General features: G+C 36.6%; 1 pseudogene; it reads right to left on the bottom strand.

The window, feature by feature from the left end:
- Nucleotides 1-646: 646 nt before the first annotated feature.
- On the bottom strand, nt 647-9,858 carry LOC131304391 (branched-chain amino acid aminotransferase 2, chloroplastic-like; annotated as a pseudogene).
- Between the last annotated feature and the right edge of the window lie 977 nt (nt 9,859-10,835).

The raw sequence follows: 10,835 nt of genomic DNA, 5'->3' as shown, positions 1-10,835 counted from the left end.
AAAAAAAAAAATCATGTGTACTCAGCTCCAGCATTGTGGCCCCACTTATGAAATGCATGTTTTGGGATAACAAGCGGAGCCTTTCTGGTCCATGCTTTAAATTAGGAGAGACGTTGCAATTTGAATCATATTTAATACTGTAATCAATGATTCTAATCTGTTCAGAGACTTTTTGCTGAAAGAATTGAATTCTTCATGTGAAGAGTCTTTGAGTATATCCAAACCATTGAATTTTTCGACGTATGATCCAGATCTGAACTAATTCCTCCGGTTCAAAACTTTGACGGGAGAGGATTCGATCCCTTTGGAATAACTCCATTTTCATCCTTCGTACTCTTTTGTTGTCTTATTTGTTTTTAAGATATATTGTTATTAAAAATATCCAATAAAAAATTGTATGATATATTGCGCAAATTGAATTTATTAAAAATTATTGGATCAGCTAGGGTAGTAATAACTAAGCGACAAATAAATCAAGATGGACTCCACCACATATTCATGCGAAGTCCATGCACTTAGTCATAAGTGCCGCGTAAATGTATGGCGGTGGAAACCCTCAAAAAAGCATCCCGTGATGGTGCTCCAAAGACACTGTATAAATTTTTCCGTTTTTGTTTTCTATTTGAACAATTATTATAGTAACAAATTTCTTTTTCCTATTTAGCACAGAAGATGGGGGATCCAGCTGGAATATTTTATTCAGAAGAGCTTTATTGCACTGGAAAGAGGAAAGCATGACGTGAAATATTTCCCCAGCTCTGTACAAGTTTAAAATAAAAATACAACTTCTTAAACATTTTTTTTTCAAAATAAAAAATTTACAGTTTTTTTTAAATAAAATAAAATAAAATTCAGATCAGATCGGATTGATAACGGATTTAATCCGATCCGAATTCAATCCAATCAGATTATCGGATTCGGATTATCGGATCGGCGTTTTCGGATTCGGATTGGATTTTTTGGATCGGATCAGATTTTTCAGATCGAATCCAGATTGGATCCGATTCTTTGACAGGCCTACTTGTGAGTCTCGTCATAATTCATTAGACTATATGATAGGATATTGCCACATTCATGAGGTGTCATGCTCAACAAGAAAAAGGTATGATACCATCACAATCACGTAGCTCAATTTTAAGGGCAGCTGGAATTAAAAGCTAAATGAATCATTATACCGCAATTAACGAGATGAATTAGCTACAAATTTATAATTTTCTACAAGCCTGAGCCAAATACATACCAATTCCCTAAAACTCAAGCTTCCATTAGCACCTAACATTTGATACAAGTGGCTAGGGTATAACGCAGTTCAACCTATTTCTTCCATTTTCTAGTTAATCCTAATGTATAACTATCAGCGAAATACCTTTTGCCGCCGCTTCCAATACATTTCCTGGGAAACTGCAAATATAAAACTACAAATAAAAAACCAAACTATGCACTTAAACCTTTCACCATGATAAGTTATGCTGCCCACAGGAGATATAACAACAGCTGTTCCAGTGCAAAATACTTCATCAGCATCAAGTAATTCATCCACCGCTACAAGCCGTTCCTCAACCTACACATTACCGTATCACCAAAAGTGATAAGTGACTCCAGAAGTCAATTGTGCTGTGCATGAAGCTGCAGGATTCATATAAAAGCTAGAAGACCATAACCAACAGGAACACACAAGTACAGCATCAGCCAGCCTAAGAGGGGGAGAAAGAGAGACTGATTACATAGTCTCCCGTCACTTTACTCTTTAGTACCAGTAGCATAGTTGCACTACTTTTAGATAATTTAAATAACCAGGTAGCTGAAGTTAAGCATAGACACAAAGCTACAAGCATATCAGTAGATTCAGTACTTTCACGCACAAACGTTCATAGACATAACACGTATTCCCTATTCTGGAGGCAAGTTCTCAAAATCTAGAAAATAAGAGGAATTCATGCTAAATCACTGATTAGGAGTTCTAATAGAATATCGAAAATGAGTCAAAGGAATACCAAGTAGGGGTGCACATGAGCCTGGTTGTTTACGATTCATATGTAACACACAAACAAAATGAAGCAACTTCATTACCAATATCCCATCAAGAAATCTAGAACCAATGACCCAATGGTGTTGGGGAGTATCTCTCTTTTAGATTACCTAGGACACCAATTCTTCCAGTATGCGAAAGGGAATCGGATTGCGGTACACCACATGCTCTAAAATGTGATACAGAAGGGATAGCTCGTATCGATTAGAATTTTAAAATTTCGGACTCGTAAAGAAATTTTCTTTCCAATACTCTTACAAGAAAATTTCCATACTTTTTCTGCCAAAACTCCAGTCTCCCTCGAATTGAGTTGACTATGTTTGATTTATTTCCCCTCTATGAAAACTTCAAGGAAAAGAATAAAAAAACTATTTTGACATCCCTAAATTCACTATTTCACAATACTAGGTCTCCACATTCAAAACAGGCAATCCGGAATGTTAATACTAGCATATGTTGTACTCTCCATGCCTTTGTTTTTTCTCTACATATGCCCCATTTTGCTGTATATGTCCACCTCCTCGTATGCTTTCTCATTATTTGCATACAATGGAGCTGCCACTTAGCCAACCCAAATCAATTGGGACTTAAGGCTCGGTTTGGTTTGGTGATGGACCTGTGCACTAGTTCATTTGCTTGATTTCAAAGTATGACCAAAGAGTTTCCAGATGGTAAGTCCAGAGATAGTTAATGATTACAATTCTGTATGCACCTGTGCGGCGGCTGTGCCAATAGTCTTTGAGGTTTGTGTTCTTTGTTTTTCATTCAGTTCGAGGGATCCTCTTAGCGTATGTTAAGCTACTGAGAAATCGGATCTGATCAAAAAATCTGTATGCACCTTATTTTCGCTTTTGTAGATTGTTTAAACAGGCATGTGTTGCACTGTATGTAAAAATGTTTTAAAACTGGACCAATGATCGAACCGAAAAACGGATCGGTGGACAGGTCACTGGCTCAACCATTGGGTGAACCGGATAGAATTACCTCATTGGTATATTCAAATTTCTACATAAATCAAAAGATATTGGTGTCCAAATTCACAAAAATTAGTTCTACTAAGTTGAGCATTTGATCCATATTTCACATGCTTTTTTAGAGACTTTTTGGAATAAAGATTATTGTAAATTTCTTTAGATCCGTGAAGTGCTTTGATCAATAGATAATTATTTATCATATATGATAATGAAAATGAAAAAGAACAATTAGTACAGTGATACATTCAGCATGAAAGTTGTCCCACGTCAAAACCTGATGCTCAGTTTTTGCATTTGTGCAGCTATGAAGCTGTTACCACTCCAAGCTGTCCCACATGAGTATTTTTTAGGGAAGACTGCACATGTAGGCCTTTCTAGTCTTGCTATGAGCTATACAAGGACTTTGTGACGCGTAGGCAACTAGCAAGCTGAGGCGCGACTGAGTTGAATTTTTATAATGCTTAAGCGTCCGGTACGGGTTGATTGATCCACTAGCGATTCTTACGGGCCACCAGTTGGACTGGACTGGACCGGTTTTTAATAAATAGGCCGGTTCTTGAGTTGAAAAGGTCTTTTTGATAAATCAGAACCAGACTTAGTGCCGGGTTAACCGGTTAACCAGTCGGATCGGTCGGCCCGGTCCGGATTCTAAAACATTGGTTCATAATGGCAGATAACAGTAGCTCTCTCAGTGTTAGAGCATCCACAGTGGTATAACAAAAAAAAAAAGGGTTTATAAGGTTAGCAACATTCATTTGTTCAAAAAGAGCTCACATTGGAATAACCAAACTTAGAAACATCTTAGCAACTCATCAAATTTTGACCCTTGGATAATCAAAACTACCAACCTTTTGTCAATAATCAAATTTAATTGTCTTCACATTTCCTCAATTAAGTATACCATCATTACACAAAAACCTTCTTTCTTCCATTTTCAACATGTTTATAACAAAAATACTTTTAAAAACAGTTTATATTTTTTTGCAAAAACAGTTTTTTTACACGTTTTTTTTATTCCAAATTTTTTTTAAACAGTTTTTTTACTAAAACTTTTTTTTCAAAAACTGTTCTTTTGAGAGAAAAAACTTTTTCTATTCAAAAACTGTTTTTTTTTTTAACTTTTTCCCGAAAACTGTTTTTTTTTAATCAAAGTTTTCAAAAAAATATTTTCTCTTTTTCTAATAACCTATTTTTATTAGTTTGAAAACTATTTTAAAAAAATTGTTTTCTATGTCACAATTTCTAGATTTTTATAAGTTAAAAAGGTGATGTGACAAGCTTTGGTTATTCAATTTTGATTGTACCATTGTGGACCTCTACATTGCTAACCTTAGCAACCCCTTAAATGTATAACCAAAATATGATATGGCAACTTTTGATTATTCCACTGTGGATGCTCTTATGAGTCGCTTTTGCAAAAGTGACTCGTAACACTCAGAGAGCTACCATTATCTACCATTACAAAAAGTGCAACAAATAAAGATTATCCACCAATTACAGCAAACTTGCAGTCGTGTATTATGACTATTATCGTTAGCTATCAACAATTCATGGCTTTCAAAACTCATGAGTACCTGGAATCCTTGGCTTCGAGCAACATCAATTATACTCTTTCGTGTAATACCAGGTAGGATTGTCCCTTTTATAGAAGGGGTAGAAATGACATTGCCCTAAAACACAAATATTAAAAGAATTTAAAGTTATGAACAAGCTTTACATCGATGAAGGAAAAAATTTCACTGTAATGACAACAATTGCATGGTAAAGCAAGCATGACATTCCGTCAAAAGTTCCAAATTCAGCCACTAGCGAAAGAGTCAATACGTGATTAAAACTGTTAAATCACGGAATCATAAAAACATCAACCTCGTAAAAAATATATTTTTTAATAGAACCTTGTACAATCTTAAAACACTAAAAATCCCATGTTCCACCAACTAACAAATGCATTGAAAAATTCATACGATCATTGATCAGATTAAGAGAACGGTACCGGAGATGGTCATGATTCTGGTCCTTCTACTAGTTACTTCCAAATAATATCAAGAGTAACAAAATTAACACTTTTCCACCAGAATTTACAAACCTATCAATTATTTAACACTACAAACACAATTCTATGGTTGAACATATCAATTTCACGGCATTCTCATACACGACGGTTGCTACTCATTCTTCGACTCGAGATACTATCCCAGCTTCATCACTTCCACAAATCAAACACATCGTCAGAGGAGTGAAAAAAAACACTAAGTTCAGCAACTGTAACATTCATTATAGCCTACCAAAAAACGAGACCCCTATATCTTTACAGGACAGTTGCAGTATCTAATGATAGTCAACAATGGACAAACCTAAGGGGTTTTCCAACTAAAATTAATGGTCACACAAACCTAGTGTATAGCTGTGGTAAGTTGTAACTACCATGATTATCACTACAATGACAGCAAATAATATGTTATCAATTCAAGTAGACCACAAATCTGGTCTCAATAGAAACTATCAGTGACAGTTACCATCTGAAATAACACAAGATAGCAGAATCATGTATACAAAAGGTACTACAAAGAAGATGATCCAGTCTCTAATTTACCTTTACGACAAACACATTACAGGAGGAGACCTCCTCCAGATATTTCTTGTGAACACAATCAAGGTACAGAACATCCGTAAAGCCTTTGGCTTTTGCAGCAGTTTGTGCCTTTAGTACCTACACATGAGGATCAGAAAGATAAAATATGTTAGCAAGTTCAAATAAGGAAGGTGGTCTCCCTTCATATAAATGTCAACTATGACTTCTTTTTCCAATGTTCCACTCGTTTTCGTGTTGGGGTTAATATAGTATGGTCCAAAATGCAGCATTTGGAAGCAAGCTTAAGCAAAATAGTTGGGATAAGACTAGGTATAGTCTGATGCCACCATGCTCTTTGGTCCTTTGAATCTTTGTATTCATCGTTCAAAGATTATTAAAATCCTTTTCTTTGCTGTTAAAAAAAAAAGGCTATTTATAGTCATTAGTATAGACAAAGTGTTGGAGAAAAGTAATTACCATCCCCATTGCTCATAAAATATCAAGATTAAAAACCTGTCACCTCATGGGGGAACACATTGAATCAAATCATAGGCAAACATTCCTTATACTTGACATGAAACATGAAATAAACCAACCATAAATAACAATACTGCCTGAAATTCTGCATTTCGAAGCTTCATGGTGAATCCAATTTTCAAAAGAATAACTACGACTCCCAAAAACTGAGGTAAACGACAAACTTGGACAATAAAGCACTTAAAGTAAACAAAAAAGGAATCATGAAAAAGGGAAAGAACGGAGGCAAGGGAATGGAAGGGGTAAATAAGTGTTTTATTTATAAATTATAAGCAAGGGAGCAGAGCACAAGTGGAGAATTGAGAATATTTATATGACAAAGATGATGTTGTACTAGCTGGAAATAAAAAATATGAAACAAACCTAAGCTCCAGAGGTTGTAAAAGAGAAACTAAGCATGGATACTGACAAACCAGTCAATGAGTAAGCACAAACTAGAAGGCTAGCTCACCGAAGCATAGTTTCCTATAGTCTTCACACCTCCAGTACCACCTGGAGTCGCTCGATGCACTTCAGTGTCAATCATCAAATGTATTGGTGCAATCCCTTCCTGGAATCAGGAAATCCATATAAAAGGTTTCTAAGCAAAATATGTCCCATAGACATGTAACAAACTTAGAGCCAAAAAAAGGGAACGAGACATGTTAAGGTACCAAAGCATCCACCAACCAGAACGCTTGATGATTTCATTTCTCTAAAATAGGATTTTCTAACTCAATACTTCAACACTTAATTATAATAAACCTAACTTGAAAGCCTAAATGACCACCACGAAGAACAGACAGTACACTACTGAAACATGAACAAACAAACAAAATTGCATATCTAGGAGAAACCAAACGCATCACTTATTCCATGTATTTTCTAGCAACAAAATCCACCATCTAAGAAGACAAATCCAGAGTTAATGACACAGCCATTATTGGAAAAGGAAACCTGCAGTCAATTGCAAAAGTCATGCAACAAATAAGCAGCAAACCTTGAAATAATTTCCAACGGGCGAAACATATATCAGAAAGGTGTACTCGGGAGCTGGTGAAAGACCAAGAACAGCTCCACTCCCCCATGAGCAATGGCCTTATGTATAAGGAACCTTTACCAGGAGGAGGAACCTGAAAAATCCCAAATAACTTAGTAGACTAAAAAGAACTAGTAATTAGGAACAAAATTTCACACTAAGATAAAGTTGAACATTACCCATCTTTTATTTGCTAAAACAGTGGCAGTTACAGCATCCACAAACTGTTCAATTATTGGTGAAGGCATGCACATTCGCTCTGCACCCATCCTCATCCACAAAGCATTTTCCTCAGGATGAAACAACAAAATATTACCATCTTGTTTACGGTAAGCTTTTAGACCTTCAAATAATCCCTACACACAAACATAAGAGAATTTTAAAAAAACGGGTTAAAACCACAGCATTTAACTGAAACCATAACCAACAACAAATAATAACAATTTGAAAAAAAGCCTACAAGAACAGTTTGGCGTTCCAACAGGATATGATGTTTCATGGACTTAATAAACCGAGAATTATACGAAGATCTCTATTAGAATTTAAAGCAATGTCTGATGAAAAAAAATTCTACCTCCAACATAGGCAAAAGAATAACGGGAAAAATCCATAAGTGACCAACAAGCTTAAAGAAAAGTATATACCACAAAAACATTTCAAACTATTTGTCCATAGCATGCAAGTACACGAGTACTAAAGGACCAACCTGCCCATAATTTAAGACCCCAGCAGATGGGCTCAACTCAATGTTTCCATAACGCTGTAATTCACCTTTACTAAAAGTTTGTCCACGCAAGCATTTCATGATATACATAAAGTTGGTAGGCATCAACGCAAATCCAAGGCTGTCCCAGTCTCTGTCTGCTAGTTCATATGCAACATCGCTGTTGCAGTAAAAGAGGAAAAGTTACTGTAAAATATCGGCACAATTAAGAAATATATGATCAAAAACAAAATCCAGATCAATTAATGTCCAACAAGTTAAATCCATCATGTTTCCTGCATTCAATCTATTCAGCAAATACCCTTTAGTAATAACTGGGATTCACAGAGACAGATAAGTATAAGAAAATATTTTTTACATTCTGCAAAGGCGCCGAGAAGAACTTACGAAGTTTGCAAACCCAACTCCTGTGCTAAAAAATAGAATAAAATTGGCTGAGAACATGGAAAGGAAGTACATTTTCACATAATTTATCTTCTTCGTGTAACATCATGAGCCGAGCCATGATTTCATGATTATATAGGCCAAATTTAGCATCACACTGCTAACTGCTAGTTAATCTTTTTGTATATACACATTCTCTAGTGCCTCCAAGTACAACAACAAATCCTTCTAAAGAACGGACAAAAAATATGCCTTCTTTTTATCTATCTAAGAAGTGTAATAAGAAGCAACTCGGATGAAATTTCTTCCAATGGTGGCAATGACAGCCAAAAAATTCATTTGATGGGGTCAATTCAGTTGGGTGACTAGGGTCATTCCCAAGTCTTGCCAATTTCAGATTCTGAGACATAGAAATCAAAAGTTTATTAAAACCAACCTTAGAACTATACACTACGATGTGAATCTGTGATATACAGGGAGAATTCCAGTGCAACTGCAGAATACCAATTGTCATTTGCGAACTCCATGAAGCACTTTATGAATTGTGATTTTAGTACAAATGTCAATTTAACAAGTTGGATGAAAAACAAATGGAACAAATAAAGCAGATAATATAAGAAAAATCAAAGAAGAAAATAAGATGAGAGAAAATAAATTAAGGTGGTCTATAGCAAATCGACCGATATAGTAGTCAGGAGGAGTGATATAGTTCTGGTTGAGCGTAACACGAAGGCAGCTCAAAGTTGATATAGTTACGGTTGAGGGTAGTTCAAAAGGATTATATGTTTTTAAAATATCAACACGACGCCTCGATACTAAGAGGCCTTTGGCCCAATGGCATTAGGGGGTGCACTTAGGTGCCAAGAGGAAGAAGGAGGTCAAGAGTTCAACCCCTCAACCCCTCCCCCAAGGAGCTAATCTAACTATTCTAACAATAATAACATCCCCTAGTAAAAAAAATTCCTCCTCCAATAAGCTAATCTAACTATTCTAACAATGATAACATTTCCCGATAAAAAAAGAAAAAGAAAACAAAGGACAATGCCCTCGACATAACTCAATGGAAAAAACGGATTCATGTAGCCTAGCCCAATTGATTGGGACTCAAGGCTCTGATTGGTTCGGCTAAAGAAGGAAATAGGTTACGGATAAATGTCAATCATAGGAACAGGAATCTGTGAAGGACAGACCTTGTGAGAGGGGCCTCTTGGACGGTACTGCTAAGCTTCTTACTATAAGATGCCAAAAGGGGCTGACTTTGGAACTGCATCGCAAATTTTCCTCCAAAATCAAACAATTTATTCTCCAAATTGGGGCAATTATAGGGGAAAAAAAAGGAGATACCTTTAGAGATTGAGGGCAAAACTGCTTCTTATCGGAACAATTCTGAGGCGGAAGAAGCCTGCAAGCGCTGCGTAATGGAGAGATGAGGTAATTAGGGTTTGGTTGAAGCCCTGTGAACACTGCTCCGCTATCCATTCTCCTAAACCAGATCTCTCTCTCTCCCTCTCCCTCTCCCTCTCCCTCCCTCCCTCTAAAACCGTTTCTTCCTCCACCGCCGCCGCCACACAATGCTGCGCCTAAAGGAGGAGGAGGAGCGTAGGCGACACAATGCTGCGCCTGGAGGAGGAGGAGCGCAGGGTTTAGAGGGTGAGTATATCGGAGATTCGGAATGTGTATCCGTATACCTACCAAAGTTGAAACCGTCGAACGGTTATCTGGACGCTGCTACAGGTACAGCAGCGGCTGCACAGATCAGTATCGTGCCCGTCTCGGGTTCCGTAAAGATGATCGGAGCCGCTCATTTCGTTGCCTAAATTTTGAAGCAAAGTTGGATGATTCGTAAACACCCTTCCCGATATCGGATTGAGATGATTTTTTACAGGGACCCTAAACGAAGCATTTTGAACAAAATGAGTGGCTCTGATCATCTTTGCGAGACCCAAGACGGGCGCGAAACTGGTCTGTGCGCAGCGGCTGTGCAGCGGCTGCTGTACCTTTAGTTGACCCCCACGTCTGTCGAGAGCAATTTTGTTCACCCTCATTTTGTTTTGTTTACTCTTACGAGGGTATGCTTATTTCGTCTCTTACCATGATAATCGGAACCGCTCATGTTATTTGAATTCATTTGATAGGAGACCAAATAAAAATTCAGCTTAATCAAATATTGACAAGTGCTCAATCTAACAATTCAAATTTTCAATCAAAAAATTAAATGGAAAATAAACAAACTAATATTCGATTGAGTTGAATTTTATCATGATCTTCTTTCAAATGAATCTAGAAAAACTAAACGGTTTCGATCAGCATGTTAGGACATGGAATGAGCATACCCTCATCGAAGGTGAACAAAACGAGAGTGAACTAAATTGTTCCCTGCCCAGCTCACATTAGTGTGCTATCAATTTTTATGAGTGGAGTTGACATGGATGTTTTTCTCGATTTTAATCGTACTCTAATAAGTGAATTTAGTCTTTCAAAAATTAGTAACTTGAATGTCAAAAATTTATTAAGAGAAAAAATGAACATCAAAGAAGATGTATGGGGGAAAGTTTAAAAGTTTTTTTTTATCCCCTATTATTAAGTGGAGAAATCCA

Source organism: Rhododendron vialii, chromosome 10a (genome assembly GCF_030253575.1).
Source record: "Rhododendron vialii isolate Sample 1 chromosome 10a, ASM3025357v1".
Classification (NCBI taxonomy): domain Eukaryota; kingdom Viridiplantae; phylum Streptophyta; class Magnoliopsida; order Ericales; family Ericaceae; genus Rhododendron; species Rhododendron vialii.
Note: the sequence above shows the minus strand (reverse complement) of the source record. Positions and strands in the feature narration are given on the sequence as shown.